At 39.4% G+C, this 25,102-nt stretch overlaps 1 long non-coding RNA gene across 9 annotated transcripts in view; it reads right to left on the bottom strand.

The window, feature by feature from the left end:
• Positions 1-25,102, bottom strand: part of LOC102165609 — a 55,828-nt gene that overhangs the window by 18,693 nt on the left and 12,033 nt on the right. For 5 of the 9 annotated variants that reach the window (XR_002344583.1, XR_002344588.1, XR_002344590.1 and 2 more), the window contains exons 3-5: positions 20,262-20,401; positions 18,303-18,407; positions 13,481-13,542 (exon numbers count right to left, since the gene is read on the bottom strand). This is a non-coding gene — a long non-coding RNA (uncharacterized LOC102165609). The remainder of the gene's footprint in view (positions 1-13,480; positions 13,543-18,302; positions 18,408-20,261; positions 20,402-25,102) is intronic. The other 4 variants (XR_002344584.1, XR_002344589.1, XR_002344586.1 and 1 more) reach the window with 1 other exon arrangement.

Below are 25,102 nucleotides of genomic sequence, written 5' to 3'. Positions count from 1 at the left end.
ATCCGGCGTTGCCATGAGCTGTGGTGTAGGTCGCAGACGTGGCTCGGATCCCGCGTTGCTGTGGCTCTGGCGTAGGCTGGTAGCTACAGCTCCGATTCGACCCCTAGCCTGGGAACCTCTATATGCCGCGGGAGCGGCCCAAGGAATGGCAAAAAGCCAAAAAAAAAAAAAAGTATAGGATATTTATACTTTTCCAAAAGGAGAAAGCACATTTCTTTTAAAATGTAGAATATTTACAAAATTAACCATTTGACTACAAAGGAAATCTCAACATATTACCCAAAGTGGAAATCATGTAGGCTCCATTCCCTACCTATAATGAAAAAAAAAAAAATCAAAAAACTAGAAATAAACAATAAATGGATAGCTCTCTCCTCCTTACCTGTGCCTCTCCCCCCAGAATATCACTCTAATCACCCCCCCTACCCCCTGCGCTTGCGACATATGGAAGCTCCCAGGCCAGGGATCAAATCTGAGGCATTGCTGTGACCTTTGCCACAACTGTGGCAACGCTGGACCCTTAATCCACTGTGCCAGGCCAGTGATTGATCCCACGCCTCAGCAGTGACCCAAGCTGCTGCAGAGACATTGTCAGATCCTTAACTTGCTGTGCCACAGTGGGAACTCCTAATCACTTATTTTTTAAATGCTCTTTTCAAAATAACTCTTTGGTTACTTTTTTAAAGTGTAAAATTTTGGACTGTTCATTTATGAAAAAAAAAAGAAAGCAATATACATATAAGCTACTGGACTCAGCCAAAACAGAACTTAAGAGGGTAATTTATAGCCTAAAAATATGCGTTAAAAACTAAGAGAGCGAGTTCTCAGGTGGCTCAGTGGGTTAAGGATCCGGGGTTGTCACTGCTGTGGTGCTGGTTTGATCCCTGCCCCAGGAACTTCCACATGCCATGGGCACAGGCAAAAATGAAAAGCAAACAAACAAATAAAAACTGAGAGAGGAAAAAAAATAAACATACTATACATTCAGCTGTCCAAAAGACCCAGGAAAAAGTCAATCATATAAACCAAGACAAGTAAAAGGAAGTATTAAGATGAAAGGAAAGGAAACAAGTGAAAAACAGAGCATGTCAATTAATGCAAAATTTTTTAATACACGTAAAGACCAGTAAAATAAAACTCTGGCAAGTTTGACAAAGGCAAAACGTGGAGAAATCAAAGTAAACTACATCTGAATTAAGAAAGTGGATATATTTAGCAATATGGGGAAGATTTTAAAGTAAATATATTATGTAGAACTTTACAATGATAAACTGAAAATCTAAGTGAAATGGATCGTCTTAAGAATTTTAAAAATATTTAGAAAATAAATATCTACTCCCTCTTCTCTGAAAACAAAGCACCTCTTTATTCCTTCAACAACAATGTATTAGCTATTACTCTGAGCTATCATAAGGAGTCAGGATGAGGAAGACTCGTACCTTCCCCTAAATTAATCTATAAATTCAATGTATTCCCAATCAAAATCCCAAAAGAAATTTAAAGTGAAATTGGCAAACTGAGTCAAATGTTTATCTGAAAAAGCAAATGTATGAGAAGTTAAAATATCACTTGAAAATTTGTTATACGTAATTTTATATTATATATAAATATATATGCATACATAACTTCTATAATTGGATTGAGTATTTGATGAGAGTTTTTAAATTTTTTTTCCCCTGTGGAAAGGTTTATTTGTGCCATATATTAGATTCCAGATATAAGTGATATCATATGGTATTTGTCTTTTTCTCCTTTTTTAAACTTTTTATATAATGCTTTTTATTTTTTTCCATTATAGCTGGTTTAGTGTTCTATCAATTTTCTACTGTTCAGCATGGTGACCCAGTTACACATACATATATACATTCTTTTTTCTCACATTATCATGCTCCATCATAAGTGACTAGACATACTTTCCAGCGCTATTCAGCAGGATCTCATTGCTTATCCATTCCAAAGGCAATAGTCTGCATCTATTAATCCCAAGCTCCCAATCCATCCCACCCCCTCCCTCTCCCCCTTGGCAACCACAAGTCTATTCTCCAAGTCCATGATTTTCTTTTCTGTGGAAAGGTTCATTTGTGCTGTATATTAGATTCCAGATATAAGCGATATCATATGGTATTCGTCTTTCTCTTTCTGACTTACTTCACTCAGTATGAGTCTCTAGTTCCATCCATGTTGCTGCAAATGGCATTATTTTGTTCTTTTTGATGGCTGAGTAGTATTCCATTGTGTGTATATATACCACATCTTCCTCATCCAATCATCTATCAGTGGACATTTGGGTTGTTTCCATGTCTTTGTTATTGTGAATAGCACTGCAATGAACATGCAGGTGTATGTGTCTTTTTCAAGGGAAGTTTTGTCTGGATACATACCCAAGAGTGGGATTGTTGGGTCATATGGTAGTTCTATGTATAGTTTTCTAAGGTACCTCCATACTGTTTTCCATAGTGGTTGTACAGCTTACATTCCCACCAACAGTGCAGGAGGGTTCCCTTTTCTCCACACCCCCTCCAGCACTTGTTATTTGTGGACTTATTAATGATGGCCATTCTGACTGGTATAAGGTGGTATCTCGTGGTAGTTTTGATTTGCATTTCTTTAGTAATCAGTGATGTTGAACATTTTTTCATGTGCTTGTTGGCCATCTGTATATCTTCTTTGGAGAAATGTCTATTCAGGTCTTTCGCCCATTTTTCTACTGGGTTGTTGGCTTTTTGCTGTTGAGTTGTATTAATTGTTTGCATATTTTAGAGATTAAGCCCTTGTCAGATGCATTATTTGAAACTATTTTCTCCCATTCTGTAAGTTGTCTTTTTGTTTTCTTTTTGGTTTCCTTTGCTGTGCAAAAGCTTGTAAGTTATTTTAATTGTAAGATTTTGGAGTTCCTGTCATGGTACAGCGGAAACAAATCCGACCAGGAACCATGAGGTTGCAGGTTAGATCCCTGGCTTCTCTGAGTGGGTTAAGGATCCAGCATTGCTGTGAGCTGTAGTGTAGGATGCAGACATGCCTTGGATCCTGAGTTGCAGTGGCTGTGGTGTAGGCCAGCAGCTATAGCTCTGATTCAACCCCTAGCCTGGGAGTCTCCATATGCCGTGGTGCAGCCCTAAAAAGCATATATATATATACATATATATGTATTATTCATACACATACACTTGGTATAAACAAACACTGGGGCACACTCAGAAGTTTACTGTAATCCTATCCACCACAGTGAAAAACGGGAGGTGACTTCAAATGACATCAGTAGCAATGGATAAACACATTTTATATCTCCAAAATGCAGAGTGACAACTAACTGTGAAAAAGAATGAGGACAATCCAGGTACCAATACAGAAAAATGTCTGTAATAAATTAAGTGTGGAAAAAAGTAAATCAATAGACTTCTACAGAACAATACGAATTATGTTCTTTAAATATGCTATGTGTAATGTGTATAAATAAACACACATCTGTAAGTGCATGTGTATAATATGCCCAGAAAATGTTATGAATGTTTGATATGTGGTCAAACTGTTAGCAAAGATGACCAGCAGGGAGGGTGGGAGGATTGGGGAAGACGGTGAAAGGGAGAGTTTATCAAATAAATTTCTACAGTTTTCTCCTCTCGTTTTACAAAAATAAGCATGTATGTTCTAAACTTAAAAAAATAGAAAAGAAATCCTCATCAGTTGGAATAAATTCTCAAAAATACTGACTTAGACATTGGTAAGCAAAAGAAAACTGTGAAATCAAAAAGTCCTGCAACTTTTTCTTTTTCAAGAAAAGACAGAATGATTGGCAAAGGAATTAGTCGAGTTATGCTTCAAAGAATGTCAGTTTAGCTACGGTTTTTCAAATACTTTGAATGTGGGCTAAACATGTCAAAGTCATCCATCTCTCGTGGACAAAGATCCTACAATAAATAGTCTCCATGAATTGTTTCCATTGTCCATAATATTTTGTAAGTTTCACATCCCCCAGGAAAATAATGTTTGCCAAATTCAAACCAGGGACCTTCAGTATTACTTAGATGACATAAACAAATTAAAATGAGACCGACCTAAGCCGGTTGTGTTTATCAACCTGATCCCCTCTGAAAACGAGAAATGAAGTCAAATACCCTTTAATACTATTTATTAGTGGAGTAATAGAATACATTTTGACAAGTTGAACTGTTGTCACAGGCGGCTGTTAAAAGTCTCTATAGGGCCTGTTTAGAATGAAAACAGGAGTGAGAGACAGCTCTATAACTGGGTTTTAAGAACAGCTCAGCCATCAACTATATCCTAACCAAGTACTTTTATCCAGTTAATATACACAGGGAATCCCTCAGGGTCTCCAGCCGTCTACCACTGCAGCTCATTAGAGCTCAGTATCCAACTTTTCTCATTGTAACACTGCAAGCATTTATGCTTAAAATGTAATTAAACTTAAAACAAACAAGATCTTTATTCCCTGACAGTCCTGCTATTTTTAAATTGACAACGGCATGAACTTATATAGGATTATTTAGAAAGCACTATACATTGCAGCCGCTTATGGCAAGACATTTGCCCAACTGTTCATCCTGCATGCAATTAGAAATCTAAATACTTGGGTAACGGGTTCCTATTGGGAATTAAACTTGCAGATCTCTTACAAACGAGTAATGTGGTAAGACTTGCTGTCCAATGAGGTGTCTTATTGAAATATCCCAGGCCGTTTCACTTGTCACAGCTGTCGTTTCAGCCGCTTGCACTCACAGTGTATAGCTTTCATTACGAAAATAGAAATTTGTGTCCTAAGTGCTGTTACATTACTAATGCTAAATATTTAATTCCCTGGGGTTCCAATTATGGTTGAGCACTGGCAACACTGATTCTACTTTTTAATAACAACTGTAAAAGCAATTTGAGCATTTTTCAATTAATTAAATACATAGTGAACGAGTAACCTCTTGTCATTTTGCCCTCCAGGACCCAAGCTAATTGGTGGAGAATAAAATGTTTTGAAAATTAACCGATATTCCGGTCTGCACACTGTTATACCATTAAATTACAGTTTGCAAAATGAAGTTTGTCTTCTAATAGTTACGCTCAATATAGCCTGCAGATGTGAGAAAGTACCTGTGTTTTATATACTTAACGGTGCCTCTAATTAGAGTAGAGTTGAAAGTTGAATGTCGTTTCTCTAAACACCAGTCAGTATCAATAATACTTTGCATTGTTCGCAGATAAATGCAACCAATTTCAACACAGGCGAGCTTCCCAGCTTCCCTTATGCGTATTCACAGTTATGCTCAAACATTTTTGAAGTTTGCCCATAAGAATTTCTAGCTTTAATTTTTACACTCACTCGAAAAAGTTCAAAAATAAATTCTTAAGATTTCTTTCACAAGAGAAAGTTACAAGCCAAACATCTGGGAAAGCCCTTCCTCTTTAAACACTCTGGTGAAGTTCTCCTTCTACCAAAGAACAATGTCATAAATAAAGTCTAAATTGTTTTTTTAAGCTTTAAAAGGATGGTGAGGATGAATCATAAAAGCAGATGCTGTTATACCCACATTTTAAAATGAATCTTTTTTCTGAAATGCAATGAAATCTGATTAAAGAGACCATCTCCCTGCAGAAAAACGTCTCTGACAGGTGTTCCTCCAGCCCCGAGTCTTGATTGGCCATAATCTAAAATCCATGCTCAGAAAGTGAATGCCTTTTCGGCAGCTGTCTTTCTAACAGAGATGATCCCCTAAACAGGTTTCACTGAATTAGGAATCGCCGCAAAAGCATTACGGTTCATGGAAGGAGAGACAGAAAGTGAAATGAATCACTCTGGGAGAGGAGGAAATAATAATAGAGAAAATTTAATCATTTCCATACCAATTTTTAGGGTTTAAATCTTTAATGTTTCTAAGATGTTAGTCACATCTTCGAGAGATGACTTTTAATTACAGGATTAACTTGACAGCACCAGTCTGTTAATATAAATAGATCAGCCTAAATTTCTGATTTTTTAAAAATTCAACTAGAAAATGAGAACATTTTAGAATTCTGCAGTTGGATTGACTTTTCAGGAATCAATCTCCAGTCCATCAACACACACACACACACACAAATGAAAAAAGAAATGTAAGTTTGTTAAAGGTTTATTTAAATATTATTCTATTTGGAATGTAACATTTTAATAGACCTTCAAAAACACTGGAAGCCTATCATTAACAAATCTTAAAATAAAAAGCCATAGAGTTGGTAAATGACAGATTATATCCTGTTATGCAAATAATTTTTGTCAAAGACTAATTTTTTCTAGTTCAAAAATAGCTATATTTTGAAATCTGAAAATAAAAATAAAGGAAACTTGTGATCTGGCTACAAGCAGTACAGATAAGTAGATACCGTTTGCATTAAGAAATGGATCAGACTATATTCCAAAACACTTTTGCAAAATAATTTCATAAACTGACTACTAACATACGGCCGAAACACCACTAAACAAAACAATATTCGGTTCTCTACAAATGCTGGACTGTTATCTACAACAATAGCCAAGGCCACTATATTTAGTCCCAGGGTCTCCAAATGCTTGTACACAACTGACCAGTCGGTCCTCAGATCCTTGACAGACATCTCCACCCTCCTGCAGCAGCAGCAGGGTGACAGCTAGTTGAAGATGACAGACTTCTCCTGTCAGGATCACATGCCCATCAGGTTCCCCTCCTCTCCCCCTGCTGATCTGACACTTCATATACCCAGAGGGTTGGCAGGCCCAACTGCACTCTGAGAACTAATGTGTCTGCACACTGTAATCTACTAAATCTCACTTCTTACTCATTGCTATGATCACGCAGGAGCTAAAGGGGGGAAATCCACAGTGGTGGGAAGCAGAGCGTTTGGGCTCAGTCCTAAGAGCGCTTACAGCAGTGAGGTTGGACATGACACTGGACACCTCTGCCCCTCGGGTTTCCTGGCTCTGACATGGGGGACAAGGTAACCCCTGCATGGTTCTGAGGATCCAATGAGAAAACATGAGGCAACTTTGGAGAACCTGCGAGCCACTGTGGAAATGTCAGATAACCATGTTTCTAGTCTAATGTTCACCTGCCAGCACTTTAATAAAGCACTTTTCATTCTGTTTTTTTTGTGTGTGTGTGCAAAGAAATAAAAGTAAAAAATATATGTAACACATCCATAATAATGACCATTAAAAAATCAGGGCTCTGAAGTTTTCACTAGAGATACTTTTATTTAGAATTAAGACTTCGGCTTTAGTCCCTATAAAGCCAAAAGAGTTTATGTTTAGCACTTTACTTTTTTAAAAAAAAGGAAAAAGGAGCAATAGGATAAAGAAGAGAAGGAGAATCACAGGATATTATCACAATATGGGCAGCAGTTAATAACCTACGCACTTAAAATGAGGCCTATTTTCTTTTCTAAGATGTATTCAACTAATTGCTTTAGTTCCTAGACACAAGGCCCAGAGCTCCCCTCTTCTGGCTGGGATCAGCTTCTGCAGAGAAGCATATTGAGGGGAAGAGTTACAGCAGTTGTGCCCCATCTTACTGGCGAGAACAAAGAGAAACGAAACAGCGAATGAGAGTTTGCAGGGAGACTAGGGTTGCTTGCAAGTTAATACAGAGCTGTGGTATTCGACCCATGAGTGGGTCCCCGGAAGTCCTTTCTCATGCCTGCCAATATCCTCAAGAGTTCTGTCCTCTGGTCTCCAAGTCCACAGAAGTATAAAAGCAGTCATTTGAAGGGCAGAGGGCAGACTACCAGGAGGGCAAGTGAGAAATACAGCTGGCAGAGACTGAAGAAAGGACTGATGTAAGAAATGCCCATGAGAATTAAAAAAATAAAACAAAACAACTAAAAAAACTAAAACCAAAAGAGAACATCCAATCCTTTAATGAGAACTGAGTTATGCGGTGCGATTCTTACTGAAGCCCATGAGCTATTAACAAAGTTCAGTGAGACCTGATATCTTGTTTTCAAGACAAGGAGAAAACGTATGATCTGTTTTAAAAAGGTTTCCATCACAAATGGTTAAATGTTCATTCTTGAAACTTGGCTCTCTTGAATAACCCACTCCCTGAGGGTTCCAGACTATCGTGGTTTTCACTGTAGTCAGATAGTTTTATGGTTAATGTACTGTGGTATAAATAAATATAGCTTAGCCTAAGCATCTCCGCTGAAAATATGTATATCATAAAATGACAAATAAAATAGGTCAATAATAAAACCCATAGTAAATAACTCCAGCACTAAAGAACATAATATCAGAATAGACTAAAACTAGCCCATTGTCAACAGTGACAATGAATTTATTCAAAATGGACTTTTCAAAACGAAAAATGACAATGTCCAAAGGTAAATGGTGAGGAGCTATAAAATTGCTAATTTATACCCTTTTGATAAAATCTGAATTTTACACACCATACTCATGAGAAGAGGCTGCAGGAGAACACACGTAGCCTATGCATCTGGGTGGTAATCCAGTCATAGCCTACACCGTCCCTACTTGATTCCACGTCTCTATGACCTGGTAAGTCTTCAAAGTGTTGTTTACCAGGAATACAATTTACAAGTGGTCTAGCTGTCATACAAGCAAGGAATCTCATCAACCTTCTTTGGGGGGTGTTCAGACCTCTGAGACCCAAGGACAGCAAAAGAGTTTGAGATTTTAAAGGATGACATTCCACTGACGGCTGTAAGGCACAACTCTGACCGACTGTGGGGGCAAAAGGTGCTGGCTGAATAATGTCCTATTCTGGTTATTCTTCTAAGTAGGAGACTGTGGCTAATCTGAAGATACTCTGAATAGCGTGAGCAGGTGACAAGGACAAAGTTGGAGTCCCCCACCCTACCCCCATAGCCCCCCTGTCAGGAGCACTCCCCTTTTCCCACTGGGTCAAGCCCACCAAAGATGTCCTGATTTGGAGAAATAGGGTCACAGGGTGCCCTATATGGAGCCCCCTGGGGGCAGAGGGGGATGGCAAAGGCTATCACACTGTAAGAAAGCCTCCTTTACCTGCTTCCCTGGTGCTGATGATGTCAGGGGTTTAGGAGCCCCACTGGTTTAGATTTTAATTTATACGGCTATTTAGTTTGAGCATTTTATAGAGTACATGACCATTTGAGACAGGTGCACTTGCCTTTAATGTCTACTGGCCAATTTTATGCCTGGCTATACCGTCTACTACTCTACTAGCTCAAAGACAGGCTATCAGTCAGCTTTGCAGTTTTTCCCATGGGCTGTGAAGTTCTAGACAGTACACTAGGCCATGGATCTGGGCAGCCTCTAGGCCCCCAGCATTACTCTGGTTTATGAAAAGCTTAACTCCACTCTCCAAGCCCAAAATCCGGACACACAGCCCACCAAAACACAGGCAGAGCACCAAGGCTATTACCAAATCGCTTTATGGCAAGGTTTCAGGTCTCAAATAGTTGACAGTAAAGAATCGCATGGGTCTGTCTCCTAAAGACCTGGCTTAAGGATTAAGTTTACAATTACACACACACGTTCAGTGTATGCCATGCATCTTTCACTCCACTGGTGGGAAGGATGTTTCAGGCTGCTGAAACTGATTGGCAAGTAGGGGCAGATGACTCATTGTTTATGCGATTTAGGAGGGGAAAAAAAAAATCCAGGAATTTAGAAAAACTATAAAGGTAAACTTAGCGAGGCCTCAAAAGGCTATTTAGAGACAGAGTAGAAGAAAGGGGACATTTTCTTTCCTTTGAGCAGGGGTTGGCAAACAACAGCCCGTGGGCTAAATCCAGCCTACAGCCTGTTTTCATAAATGTTATTGGAACACTTTTGTAAAAGTGTCATTGGAACTCAGCCACACCCGCTTGTCTATGGCTGCTTTTGCGTTGCAATGACAAAATAGTTGCACACAGACAATGTCTAGCCCACAAAGCCAAAAATATTCATTATCTGGCTCCTTTGTGAAAAAGTGTGCCAAGCCCTGCTTTAGAGGCTCTCTCTCAGTGAAGGATGGGAACCCCAAGAAAGCTGCCTCCATCCTGGAAAGCTAGTTTCCCCACCCCTGACCTTGAATGGCCTCTGCTCTGGTCACCTCCAGCTCTGAGGCATCCAAACACTGGCTTCAATGTTATTGGGGAATCACTCGAACCTAAAGGCCTGAAATGCATCCCCCTCTCCAGTTGTGATGCCCAAGGACATGAGATTATCAGAGGTGTAGCTGAATCTGTAAGTTCCCCTGCCAGCTCCACACTCACTCAACACTGACTGAGCACCTGGGCTGGCCTCACCTGTGCATCTGACATCAAAGGCAGGAAAACCTCCAAGAGGATGATGTTAGGGATTTCACCAGAAAAGAGTGAGTGGAGGGAAGGCCTTCCAAACAGAAGAGGCCACAGATGCAGAACTGCTGCACATGCATAAAGGTGGTGGCAGCACAAACTGTGATCCACTCTAGGAAAACCAGCTGCTGCAAGAGAAGGTACTTGGGCTGGCAAGGTAGAAAATGGTGCTAAAGAGGTCCTCTGGTCAGGTAGGGAGCTGACTGAAAGTAGGGGTGAGGGATCCTTCCACAGGCAGGAAGAGAAATATATAACTCTAACCCATTCCAGCCACCCTCTCCTACCTATGCAGGTGGGAGCTGAGAAGGACTGAAGTTCAGGCAAGAGGCGGAGGCTTACTAAAAGGCAGAGAGCTAACTACTTGTCTATAATATGCTTACCCACCCCCATGCCTTATCACCAAGTTACTAAAGGCCCACTTACAATACTTTCTTTACCTAGTATTAAGCCATCTCTAGCTATTAAGAAAAAAATTATAAGACATTCTAAAAGGCAAAAAAAAATTTTTTGGAGAGACAAAACAAGCAAGAAACCACATGTGGCAGGGATATTGGAATTACTAGAATGGGAATTTAAAACTATGGTCAATGTGCTAAAAACTCTTAATGGATAAAGTAGATCATACAGGAGAGTAAGTAGGTAATGTAAGCAGAGTTTTGGAAGGTCTAAGAAAGAATCAAAAAGAAATGCTAGAAATCAAAAACACTGTAAAAGAAATGAAGACTTCCTTTGATGGGCTTATTAGCAGACTGGACACAGTGGAGAAAAAATGTCTATGCTTAAGGCTATCTCAATAGAAACCTATAAAACTGAAAAGGTAAGAAAGACTGTGGGGGGAAAAAAAGGAACAGAATATCCAAGAACTGTGGGACAACTACAAAAGGCAAACATATGCATAATGGGAATCCCAGAATGAGAAGCAAAGAACAGAAAAAATACCTGAAGCAATCATAACTGAGAATTTCTCCCAAATAAACGTCAGACACCAAACTAAAGATCCAGGAAACTGAGAACAATAAGCAGGATAAACGTCTACACCTAGGCATTTCACTGTTAAACTGCAGAGAAGCAAAGATAAAGGAAAAAATCCTGAAAAAAGCCAGAGGAAAAAAACAACTTAGCTATAGAGAAGCAAAGGTAAGAATTGTATCTGACCTCTCAAAACTGTGCAAACAAGAGTGCGGAGTAAAATATTTAAAGAAGTGAGAAGGAAAAAAACCGCACCAATCTAGAATTCTGTACTTTAAGAAATTATCCTTTAAAAGTGAAGAAAAAATAGACTTTCTTAAACAAAAAGTGAGATAATTTGTTGCTAGAAAACCTGCCTTGTAAGAAGTGTTAAGAGGAGTTCCTGTCATGGCTCAACGGAAACAATCCGACTAGGAACCATGAGCTTGCAGGTTCGATCCCTAGCCTTGCTCAGTAGGTTAAGGATCTGGTGTTGCCATGAGCTGTGGTGTAGGTTGCAGGTGTGGCTCAGATACCGCATTGCTGTGGCTGTGGTGTAGGCCAGCAGCTGTAGTTCCAATAAGACCCCTAGCCTGGGAATCTCCATATGCTGCACCATGGGCATGGCCCTAAAAAGTGTTGAGAAGTTCTTCAGAAAGAAAGAAAATGATATAGGTTAAAAACTTAGATTTATATAAAGAAAGGAAGAAACCTGGAAAAGGAATAATTAAAGGTAAAGTAAAAACTTTTATTTTTCTATTCTTAATTGATCTAACAGATCAATTATGTTTCATTCAAAATAAAAATAGGAATAATGTCTTTGATTATAAACGCCTATGTGTAAGTGAAACAAATGACAGCAATTATACAAGGGACAGGAGGAAGGAATCAGGATAATTTTCTTATCATAAGATATGTGTACTACCTATGAAGCAGTATAAAATTACTGGAAAGTGGATTAGTTGGCTTAGTTGTAAATGTACATTGCAAATTTTAAGGCAACCATGAAAAATGTAAAAAAAGAAGTGTAACTGATACACATTTTATATGCAAAATCATATAAAGTGGTCAATTAAAAAACACAAAAGGCAGAACAAGAGTGGAAGACAAAAACAAACAAGGACCAAGGGCAACACAGAAAATAGTGACAAATATGGTAGCTATTAAACCAGCTGTATCAATAACCACTACAAACATCAATGGTCTAAACACATCAATTAAAAGAGATTGTCAGAGTGGACTAAAAAACCAAGACCAAAGCATATGCTGTCTATAAGAAACCCACTTTAAATACAAAGACATACAGATTAAAGTAAATAGAGGAAGATATACCATGTTACACTCATCAAAAGAAAGCAATATTAATTTCAGGAGGAGAAGACTTCAAAGCAAGGAAGATTATGAGGGATAAAGAGGGGAATTACATAAAGATAAAATGATCAATTTTCTAAGAACATAACAATCCTTAATGTGTCAAAAGGACATCAAAACATGCCAGGCAGGAGTTCCTGTCGTGGCTCGGTGGTTAACGAATCCGACTAGGAACCATGAGGTTGCAGGTTCGATCCGTGACCTTGATCAGTGGGTTAAGGATCCAGCGTTGCCGTGAGCTGTGGTGTAGGTCGCAGATGCGGCTCGGATCCCACATTGCTGTGGCTGTGGTGTAGGCCGGCAGCTACAGCTCTGATTAGACCCCTAGCCTGGGAACCTCCATATGCCACGGGAGCAGCCCTCAAAAGGCAAAAAGACAAAAAAAAAAAAAAAAAAAAAAAAAGTGCCAGGCAAAAACTGATAGAAATATAAGGAGAAATAGACGAATCCACTGTTACAGTTGGAAACTTGAACACTATTGTATCATAAATGGACAGATGTAGCAGGTAGAAAAGCAGTAAGGATATAATCGTCTTAATAACACCATAAATAAATTAGATATAATGGACATTTATTAATTACTTCATCCAACAACAGCAGGATACACATTCTTCTCAAGCTCACATGGAACATTTACCAAGACAAACCATAAAACACACCTTAACAAATTTAAAAGAACAGGAATCATACAATATCTGCTCTCAAAGAAGAGTGGAATTTAACTAAAACCAATAACAAAGACAACTTAAGAACCCAAATACTTGAATATTAAACAACACAATTCTAAATAACAATGGCCAAAGAAGAAATCTCAAGAGAAATTTTAATATATTTTGAGTTAAATGAATACAAAAACACAACTTACCAAAATTTGTGGGGGAGAGAAAGCAGTGCTTAAAGAGAAATTTATAGTCTTGAATGCATAGCCTAATAAAAAAGAAAGATCTAAAATCAGTTTCCAACTTAGGAAAATAGAAAAAGAGGAATAAATTAAATCCAAAGTAAGCAGAAAGAAATAATAAGTATTTTATTTATTTATAATAAATAATACATGTTATTTAAAAATAATAAAAATTAAGCAGAGATCAAAAAATTGAAACCAAAAATTCAACAGAGAAAAATCAATGGCACTTGGTTCTCTGAAAAGATCAATAAAGGTGATAAGCCCCTAGCCAAGTTAATTAAGAAAAAAAAGAGAGGATGCAAAGTACTAATAACAGAAATGAAAGATGGGACATCACTACAGATAAACAGACACTAAAAGGATAAAAAGGAATACAATAAATGCTATGCTCACAAAATTGACCACTTAGCTGAAATGGAATAATTCCCTGAAAGACACAGTCTGCCAAAACCCACACCAGAAGAAACAGAAAATCTGAATAGGTCGCTACAGAAACTGAACCAATATTTAATAACCTTTCAAAATAGAAGGCACTAGGCCCGGATAGGTTCACTGGTGAATTCTACAAAACACTTAAAAAAGAAATTATACAGATTTTCTACAGTCACTTTTGAGAGAAGCATAGGGAAAACTTCCTAACTTATTCTATGAGACTGGCATTATCCTAACACCAAAACCAGACAAAGACATTATAAGAGAAGAATATCACAGACCAACATGTCTCGTGAACATAGAGCCTCAACAAAACATTAGCAAATTGAATCCAGAAACATATGAAAACAACCCTACAACATGGACATAGAATCATATGTGAGTGTATAAAAAGGATTTATGCAGGTATGCAAAGCTGGTTCAACATTAAAAAACCAGTTAATGTAATCTATCACATCAACAGGCTAAAGAAGGAAAAACCAGACGATTACATCAATAGATGCAGAAAAAATCCAACACTCATTCATGATAAAAATGCTCAGTAAACTAAGAACAGAGTGAAATTTCCTTAATATCAACACAAATCTAGAAAAAAAATCTAGGAAAAAAAAAAAAAACTCACCCCTGCATCTAACATACTTTATGATGAGAAACTAGAAGCTTTCTCACTAAGATCAGGAAGGATACTCCCTCTCACCACTCCTTTACTACCTTGTACTACACAAGTCTTAACCATTCCAAAAGTCAGGAAAAGGAAAGAAGGAAGAAATAAAACTCTGTTCACAGATGAAATGATCATCTTTGAGAAATTCTAAAAGAAACAATAACAACCTCTTGGAACTTATAAGCAATGACAACAAGGTGGCAGGATACAAGTTTAATACATAAAAGTCAATTGCTTTCTTACATATTAGTAACGAATGAACTGAATTTAATATTAGAACTATAGTATCGTTTATAACACCCCAAAAGTGAAATACTTAAGTGTAAATTTATCAAAATATGTACAAGATATGCATGAGGAAACCTCTAAAACTGATGAAAGAGATCAAAGAAAAACTAAATAAATGCAGAGGTGTTTCATGTTTATGGATAGGAATATTCAATACTGTCAAGATCTCAGTTCTTCTCAACCTCATCTATAGATTTCACGCAATCTCAATCAAAATCCCAGCAAGTTATTTTGTGGATATAGACAAGCTGATTTTAAAATTTACATGGGGAAGTTAAATGCCCTAAATAGCCAACACAAGACTGAAAAAGAACAAAGTTGAAAGACTCACACTTCCTAACTTCAAGGCTTACTGTTAAGCCACAGTAATCAAGACAGTACAGTATTGGTGAATGAATAGATGAATAGACCAATGGAACAGAACAGAAAGCCCAATAACAGACCCACATCAATAGAGTCAACTAATTTTTGACAAAGGAGAAAAGGCAAAGCAATGGAACAAAGAGAGTCTTTCCATTAACTGGTGCTGGAACACCATCCAGCCATCCGTGAGGAAAAAAATGAATCTAGACACAAATCTTACACTTTACAATTTAAAAGTGTCACGAAACTAAATGCAAAATACAAAACTATAAAATTCCTAGAAGATAACATAGGAGTAAATCAGATGACCCTGAGTTTGATGACAATTTTTTACACATATCAAAGGCAGGATCCATGACAGAAAGAATTGACAAGCTGGGTTTCATTAAAATTTAAAAAAATTCTACTCTGAGAAATACACTGTCAAGAGAATGAAAAGTTAAGCTGCAGATGGGAAAAAACATTTGCAGAAGACATATCTGATAAAGGACTGTTACCCCAAATATACAAAGAACTCTTAAGACCCAACAATAAGAAAATGAGCAATCCTTAAAAATGGCCCAAAGTCCTTAACAGACATCTCTCCAAAGAAGATATACAGATGGCAAGATTATGCAGATGGCTTAAGCATATGAAATGATGCTCCATATCACATACTATCAGGGAAATGCAAATTAAAGGAACAATGAGATACCAGTACACACTTATTAGAATGGCCAAAATCCAGACCCAAATACCACCAAATGCTGGTGGGGACGTGGAGCAACAGGAACTCTCCACTGCTGGTGGGAATGCAAAACAATACAGGCACTTCCGTAAGACTATTTGGCAACTTCTTATAAAAATGCTCCTACCATATGATCCAGTAATAGCACTCCATGGTATTTACCCAAAGGGGCTAAAAATTTATATCCACACAAAAACCTATACACAGATGTCTATGGCCACTTTATTCATAACTGCCAAAACCTGGAAGCAATCGAGACGTACTTCATTAGGTAAATGGATAGACTCTGGTACATACAGACAATGAACTACTATTCAGCACTAAAAAGAAGTGAGCTGCCAAGCCATGAAAAGACAGGGAAGAAATGTAAATGCATATTGTTAAGTGGAAGAAGCCAATCTGAAAAGGCTATATACTGTGTAATTCCAATTACATGATACTCTGGAAAAGACAAGACTATGGAGACAGTAAAGAGACCAGTGGCTGCCAGGGGTTGGTGGGGGTAGGGAGGGATGAACAGGCAGAGGACAGAGGATTTTTAGGGCAATGAAACTCTTCTGGATGCTCTGACGGTGGATAACATGTTCATCCAAATCCACAGAATGTACAACACGAAGAGTGAACTCAAAGTAAACTACAGACTTTGGGCGATGGTGTCAATACAGGTTCATCTACTGCTAACAAATGTCCCACTCGAGTGGGGAATATGGACAGCAAGGGAGGCCCTGCACACACAGGGGCTGGTGGAATATGGAAAAACTCTGAACCTTCCTCTCGCTTTTACTGGGACTCTAAAGTGGCTCTGAAAATAAATCTATTAACATGAAAAACTTGTGGTCTGTCACAGTCCATGGACCACACTTAGAGGTGCCCTGTGGATTGTGCCTTTCCAGGTACAGAGACTTTGATTTCTCAACGCTGTGTCCCCAAGGATCCCAATAGTGGGAACAGACTAAGGTGTGGAACTTGAGAGATTTCAGAAGGTCGAACTGATCTAACCTGACAGAAGTTATGAGAGCAACACTGACCTGATTTGGTAATTGTGGCAAGAGCAATGCCAGGAACCAAGACAAGATACTCAGGCATAGAAAGAAGGCTTGGGGCAGAGAAGACAGAGGAGGGGTGATCCAGGAGAAGTCCCAGGAGAGAGCTGAAAATCCAAGGTCAGGCTCAGACAAGGGGGCAGTCGTGAAGCGGAGGGCGGCGCCCCAGAGAGCAGAACCTTTGAGAGGTACGCCTCGGGAGGGGTCCAGCAAAAGTGTCGGAGGCCAAAGACCCAGGGACAGCAGCAGTTCAGAAGTCAAGGACTCTGTTCCGAGCACAGAGAGGGTGAGTTGGGTAACAACTGAAAATCAACAGACCTAAATAACTTAAGGTAACCAAGCCCAGAACACACCAGATGAACGGAAAATTCGAGTGGAGAAAGCTGACAAAAAGACACATTTCTACAAACACATCTTTCGACAAGGAATAGAAATATTCTGAGTGGAGCCTGGATGGAGAGACTGGGCCTAGTGGGACTATTTTAGAACGGGAGCAACAGAGGAAATGAAATTAAGTGCAGAGGGAGGAATTTTAAGATACACGAGAGAGGTAAGAATCAGGAGAAAATGGAAAAGAAGAAACAAGTGGTGAGCCAGACAGTGGAAGGGAGGGCCTTGCCCCTGAAAAATGCGGGATTATGTTAGGTGAGGCTGGGCACAGAAAACATACAGAAACACATGTTGTGGTTTGTTCATAAAAGGATCCCACCTGGTTTTACAATCAAAAGCCTGTGTTTGTTCAGCTTCCCAAATGATGCCAAGTTTTCAAAGTCAAAATTTCAAGGAAGTGAAAAGAAGGAAGGAGGGAAGGAAGGAGGGAGGGAAGGAAGGAAGGAGGGAAGGAAGGAGGGGGAGGGAAGGAAGGAAGGAGGGAAGGGAGGGAGGGAGATAAACTACCTTCTCAGGAAGAAACAATTCAAGGGAGTACTAGGCTCCCACTTCCTATATTCAGTCTCAACTGTTCTGCCCTTTCCGTTTTGAGCAAACAAGTCTTAAAGCTTGTCTTCTTTATTTCTTGGTTGCTCAGGAACAGCCAGGAGCGACTATCCACAGGTGCTCCATTCCCTGCTCTGAGGAACCACCAGCCCCACCTCTACAGAAAGTCAAGGCAGCACTGAATCCTTTCTTTTCTTCCTCCTGTGAACATGGCAGTGCCCTCTGGAGGCATAAATGTTCATTTTTATGGGATTTGAGAGTCGAAGGTATCCTCCCAATGTATGTCGACTATATTGAATGGACAGAAACAGGAAGAACATAAAAAGCTACCTCAGGATTTATGAAGGGCCGTGTCCACTGTGGTCTCCACTCTATGGCCGATGCTGTCCAGCTCCCAGTGCCCAGTTCATGCTGAGCGAGTACTTGTGGCTGATGCTGCGGGTAAGAAGAATAACATTACTTGCTAATCACTTCGGCATATGTTGTAATCCGAACTCATCAAGTTTCTAAAAACAAAAATATTCTCCAGTGCTTTTTCGTGGACAAGTTCTGCCCCTTCCTCTCCATCTTTAAATCTCTCTGCACAACTGACACGTAGTATGCTTAATCCACTGAAATGTTGAGGGGACAGCTATCACCAGCAACACTCTTTTGCCTTCCTTCCTTTATATCCTTCTGAACCCCACCTTTTTTATAGACAAACACTGCCTGGTCATATAGAACAGTTCTCATCTCAGACTTGCTTTTTTGGGCCACACCTGTAGCATCTGGAAGTGCCCTGGCCAGGGATCAAATCTGAGCCTCAGCTGCAACTTACACCACACCTGTGGCAATACTGGATCTTTTTCCTGCTGTGCTGGGCTGGGGACTGAACCTGCACCAGCACAGAGACAATGCCGGATCCTTAACCTGCTGCACCACAGTGGGAACTCCCTCAGATCTGCTTTTCAGGGGACCATTACAACTGTATCACACAAGAAAAAAATGAAAACATGTAATGATGAAAGAAAATACATTTTTTTTTTTGAGAAATGTGCCTTCGAAGAAAAGAAAATGGACCAACATGAAAGAACAGATTGTGTTCCCCACCTGCTACTAGACTGTGAGTTCCAACACCCCTGGATATTCTACTAGCACCTCAAAAACACCTGCTCAGCCCGCACTGTTTTCTCCCATTAGAGCAACTTCTTCCAGGTCCCCTGTCTCAAAACACCAGCACCACGACCTAACTGTTGCAGCCTTCTGGACACCCCAGCTGACATGCTTCACCCTCATATGTAACCAGCCAGTCCCATGTCCTTCTATCTCTAGCATCTTAGTATCGCCCATCAATCCATCAACATCTCTCCTCCCTCTGGCCACTTCCTCAGCCCTGGGAACTGTTCTCACCCCAGGAGAGTTACTTGCAAAAATCATGTAACAGGTCTCTCACCATCCAATCTTGCCAGTCCCCAGTGCACTCCCCACACGGCCGTGGAAGTGAAACCTCTACCGCACAGGCCTGAGCAGGTGGAAGGAAGATGAAGGCCACGGGGCCCTGTCAGGCAGAGAAAACACCCTGCACAGCTAGGCCCCCGCTTACTCTCACCTCCTTTCCATCTCCACACACACCTCTCCTTCTTCTCTCAAACTCCTCACTGGCTCCCAAATGCACGGTGCTTTCCCTTGTCTTTCTTTGCTCCCCCTTCCTTAGGGGTCAACCCCAAAGCCCCTCTCCTCCAGGAAGCCTTCCTTGACTTTGCCCATCCTCTCTCAGGTATGGTTGGGGGCTCTGCCCTTGTGTTCCCACAGCACCTTGCCTGTCCCTCACCACACTGTGCTGAAACGGTCTGCAGCCACAGAAGACACGGAGCTCCAAGCGCCACAAAGGCAAACACGGCGTGCTGTCCACCATTTCACCTCCAGGCCTGAGCCCAACGCCCACTTTGCTGAGTTCAGGCAACACGTTGTATTCATCTTTGATTCCCTGGATTTGTCACAATGTTAAAACCCAGCAGGTAGGTATAAACAGTAATGAATACGTAGGACATTCTATTGGTTAAAATTCAGTTCTGAAATGAACACACGGAACATATCCAAGTTGTTAATGGCACCCATGTCAGGTGCCAAATGTTTGTGTGATGCATACAGATGGCAAGCAAACATTTATTTCTGACATGTATAGCATAAAACATGCAGAATGGGGTTGAGATACAAACATCTGCAGACTGAATTTCCCGAACTGGGGACAAGCATCTTCAAGTTGGCAACATTTGCTTTTGGAGTCAAAAGATTCTTATTACCACTTACTAGCAAGTCATTTCATCTTCCTGGGACTCAGTTTCTTCTCATGAAAAACACCTCTTCTCCAGCTTCAAAAGGCCTGCAAGTGGAAGCTGCCTGCTATTTTTATGCATTGACTTTGAAAGGTGTTTTGAATAAGAAGGTTCCTGGAAAAAAAAAAGTAAATAGTCGGCTAATGTGTCTTGCAGCTGACACTTCAGTATATTCATACATCGACTTTAAAGATGGCAGGTAGGTTAAGGTAATTTAGCAATAAGTTGTTCTAAAAACATTCTGTAGAGAAAATATATATAAACAATTATAGACAAAATTATAAAGTGCCTAGTATCTTAAAAGAATAAACAGAGAATACAGCAATCACGGCAGAGTCAGGAAGTCTAGTGGTAACCAACCTATGATTTGCAGTATTTGTAAAAAAAAAATTTTTAGCTGAAAAAAATAGCACCGTGTTCTTTTTCTTTTCTTTTCTTTTAAACTCCTAGGTAAACAGTATAAAAGAATTCCAAAATGCTGGGTCATTATCTATACTCAGAACTTTTAAGTCACCTACCTAATGTAGCACTTTCATAAAATACAATTCATTTTGGCCTCCTCATTGGTAATGGCATGCAGCTGAGGATGCTGGAATCTGTACCATTACATGCAAAATCCTGAGTATCTTAATTTTGATGTCCTTTAGAACCACTTTAATCAAATCTATTATTTATATAAATTTAAAAAACTCTAATAGTCCCTGATGTCTGTTCCTTTTTCCAAGTTCCCAAGTTAAAGGGCCTCAGTCATACTAGAGCTTCCTGTTTTAGCTCTAAAATTAGATGCATATTTAGAAAAGGCTCTCAGCTCTCCTTCTACCTTGAACACTTGAAAAAATGTATAGGAAATACCTGTATTTTCTTAGGGTACCCGAATTAGTTTCTTAGTGAAACCATCAGCATCATATACCATCTTACAAATGTGTTCTTTATGTAACTCATATCTATGGAGTTCCTGTTGTGGCACAGCGGAAATGAATCTGACTAGGAACCATGTGATTTCATGTTCGATCCCTGGCCTCGCTCAGTGGATTGAGGATCCGGTGTTGCCGTGAGCTATGGTGTAGGTCGCAGATCTGGCTGGGATCTGGCGTGGCTGTGGCTGTAGAGCAGGTCAGCGGCTACGGCTCTGATTAGACCCCTAGCTTGGGAACCTCCATATGCCGCGGGTATGGCCCTAAAAAAACAAAAAGCTGAAAAAAAAAAGTATTCTTTATGTAAACTGTATCTATATGTGATCTTGCAGTTTTAATTTTGGAGTGCTTTTAAAAGAACATCAAGTTCTGTTGTTATTTTAAGCCCAAAATAAATAAAAATATTTAAGAGCATTGCAGTCTCATAGATTATGCATTTAAGACATGAGAAAATTACAAAACATCTTATCCCTTTTCAAACATAAGACGAGGAAAATAATATTTTGTTTTTCACATATACACACACAGCATGAGCCTCAAAATCGAAAAACTACTTCCGAGCCCTAGGTTTAGAAGGAAGAGTATCCATTTGCTTTTTCACTCAAATCCACATGTTTAAATTCAAATATTACTCTTAAAGAAAGCATGCTACAGTCCCTGTAAGTTCCTAAAACTCAGGAAGCTGTTACATATACTTTGGGGCAGTAACATACTGTTCGGACGTGCTAAGAAATTCTAGCCAGACCAGCTTGCCCCCCCCAACCTGTTTCCAACAAAACACTGTGCAGCTCGTTTCCTTCTCCTGCTGATGGCCTCCTTCTCTGTGTCACATACTTGCTCCTTCCAAATTCAAGCCCTCCCTTATCTGTGAGGCCTGCTTTGAGCAGTTTCAGGTCTCTTAGTCTCTTAGTCTCTTTTCTGAATTCTGAAGGCTCTGGATTTCTAGTAACACATAATTATGCTGGTCTCTATCTCAGCTTCTTTTCTCTTGTCCCCTGTCCCTACTCCCTAATCTAAGAGCCACGAGAACCAAGCAAAGAGATCAGGGCCTGTCTACCCTCCTTTACCATTAGGGTCCCAGTGCCTAGAAGAGCTAAGGGATGCTTCCCTAGCTGCTTCATGATGAGTGAGTACTGATATTTCAAGATTTCATAAACCTAAATGTCCAGCACAGATGAATGGATTAAGATATATGTAAGATATATATGTATGTATGTATATATATATAGGAATACTACTCAGCCATAAAAATGAACGTAATAATGCCATTTGCAACAACAGGGATGCAACTAGAGATTCTCATACAAAGTGGAGTAAGTCAGAAAGAGGAAGAAAAATACCATATGATAACACTCATATGTGGAATCTAAAATTTGGCACCGATGAACCTATCTACCAAACAGAAACAGATTCACAGACATAGACAACAGACTTGTGGTTGCCAAAGGGGTGAGGGAGGGAGTGGGATGGACTGGGAGTGTGGGGTTAGTAGATGCAAACTACTCCATTTAGACTAGATAGACAATAAGGTCCTACTGTACAGCACAGGGAACTGTATCCAATCTCTTGGGATTGAACATGACAGAAAATAATATTAAGAAAAGAACAGATACATGTATGACTGAGTCACTCTGCTGTACAGCAGAAACTGGCACACTGTAAACCATCTATACTCTAATTTAAAAAGGAAAAAATAGATTCCATGTGTCCGCATTATCTTTTGTCATATTTAAGGATGATTTTATTTTCTGATGCCATTTATATCACTGTGGTCATGACCACAATGGGCTAAAGATTAAACTATATTTAGAAGCAAGGCAAGATGGGGTTCCCCTGGGCCTAGGGCCTCACTCGAAAAAGTTAAAGATGTATAATAATGACTTTTGTTAGGATTATTGTAACCAGTTAATGACATCCAATGTTACTAAAGGAGAAATGGAGCTACACCTTCAGTGTAAGTTCTCAAATCAATGTAAATGGTGGAAAATCAGAATCAAAATTATCCTTGAAAACTCTCTCAGTGTGTCTCTCCCAAAGAATAGCACACCTAGTTTTGTCCATGCTTCACTATGTCTCAGTAAGTCTAAGAGTGTAATTTCCACCAGGATCAGGAACAGAGTTGTTCCTTCCATTAAGCATCATGTAAAGTAGCTGCATTTAGGGGGCATGTACTAGGAAGAGATACTTTCGGTTTTTTATTTCCTTCTTTTTCTTGTTAAGTGCATATACTTGAATTAGATGGACCTTAAATGCAACACTGCTGAACACAAATCATAAAGATAATGAATTAATTCTACAAATAAAAACTACAGGCAACATGGCAGTGACAAAAGCTAGAGTCTAGCAACTGAGAAATTATTACAACATATCCTTGAATGTCGAATCTCTATTAGCACTTGGAAAATTCCCCCAAGCAACCTCTCAGCTTTGTAGCATCTTTTCTATGGTGTACATCTACCTTTATTCTTTACATAGAAATTGCTTACCAAAAAAAGTAATTTTTCCTCAAAAGTATTTCTCTAAAAATAAGAACAAAATCTTGGTTGTGGAAAAAAAAGTGTTTCGATAACTAGCTACAAGTTCTTTAAGATAGTCTGCACTTTTTTTTGAAATGATAAGCAAATCCAGTTAAAGCAAAAAAAAATACCACAAAAAATGCAGATGTCCTCTCTGTCTCCCCTTCCATACACACAAAATAAGCTCTAGTCTTCAAAAGAAATAGTCTATGTAATTATCATATGACCCACAATCGTACTCCTGGGCATTTATCCCAGGAAAATGAAAACTTACGTTCACACAAAAATCTGTACATGAATGTTTATATAGAGTTTTATTTGTAATAGTGAAAAACCAGAAACAACCCTGAAGTCCCAACTGATGAACGGTTAAACAACTGTGGACAACCATATCATGGAATACTACCCAACCATAAAAAGAACAGACTATTGATATATGCAAGTTGAATCCCCAGAAAATTGTGCTGAGTGAGAAAAGCCAATCCCAAAAGGTTACATACCATATGATTCCATTTATATCACATTCTTAAAAGAAAAAATTACAGAAATGGAGGCAGCCTGGTGGTTGCCAAGGTTAAGGAAGGGGAGCAGGAGAGAAGCAAATCGGGATATAAAAGGGCAGGAGGAGGAATCCCTGTGGTGATGGGATGCTCTGTGTCTCGGCTTTACTGATGGCAATGCCCAGGCTGTGACACTGTACTGTATATAGTACCACTGGGGAAAACCAGGTCAAGGGTGCAAAGGATCGCTCTGTTATTTAGTACGACTGCATGTGACATCTATGGTTATCTCAAAATATAAAGTTTAATTAAAAAGAAAAAAGAAACACTCTAGCCTAGTAAATTTACTTTGCCATATGGAGACCCAAGCTTAAGAATTTATCCTAGCACTGTCTTTGTAAAAACTACAGAAATGGATGGAGTACAAACTGGGTCATTTACCAAATGGCCATTCACAGCACTTGCTCCAAGTGTCACAGGCATCGGTGAATGGCCCCAGTTCCCTCACTAAGGGCCCCCTCGGTCAGACATACCCCTTGACAGTGTTCACACCACAGAAGCCGGAGGCCTGCCTGCCACAGAGGGATCCCTCCGTTTTCCTACAGCTGCCACAAAGGCCACAACAAGGCATTTCCCAACGGCAGGCAACCGTCATTATTCAGTCTACCCAAACGTGAGAACCCTGTGCAAGACTGGCCATCAGCCTTCTTTACATAACCAAGTGTTCAAACATATAGCAAGTACTCTGCCAGTTAAGAGGATTTTTTTCTTATATCTGAGTTAAGAGATTTTTCGAGGAGAAAATGTTCTATTCCAAAGGGACTAATATAGAGAATTAAAATATGTATATGGAGACTTTTCAAGTCTTTTGACACCCATAAATAC

The sequence above is a fragment of the Sus scrofa genome, chromosome 6 (assembly GCF_000003025.6).
Source record: "Sus scrofa isolate TJ Tabasco breed Duroc chromosome 6, Sscrofa11.1, whole genome shotgun sequence".
NCBI lineage: Eukaryota > Metazoa > Chordata > Mammalia > Artiodactyla > Suidae > Sus > Sus scrofa.
Note: the sequence above shows the minus strand (reverse complement) of the source record. Positions and strands in the feature narration are given on the sequence as shown.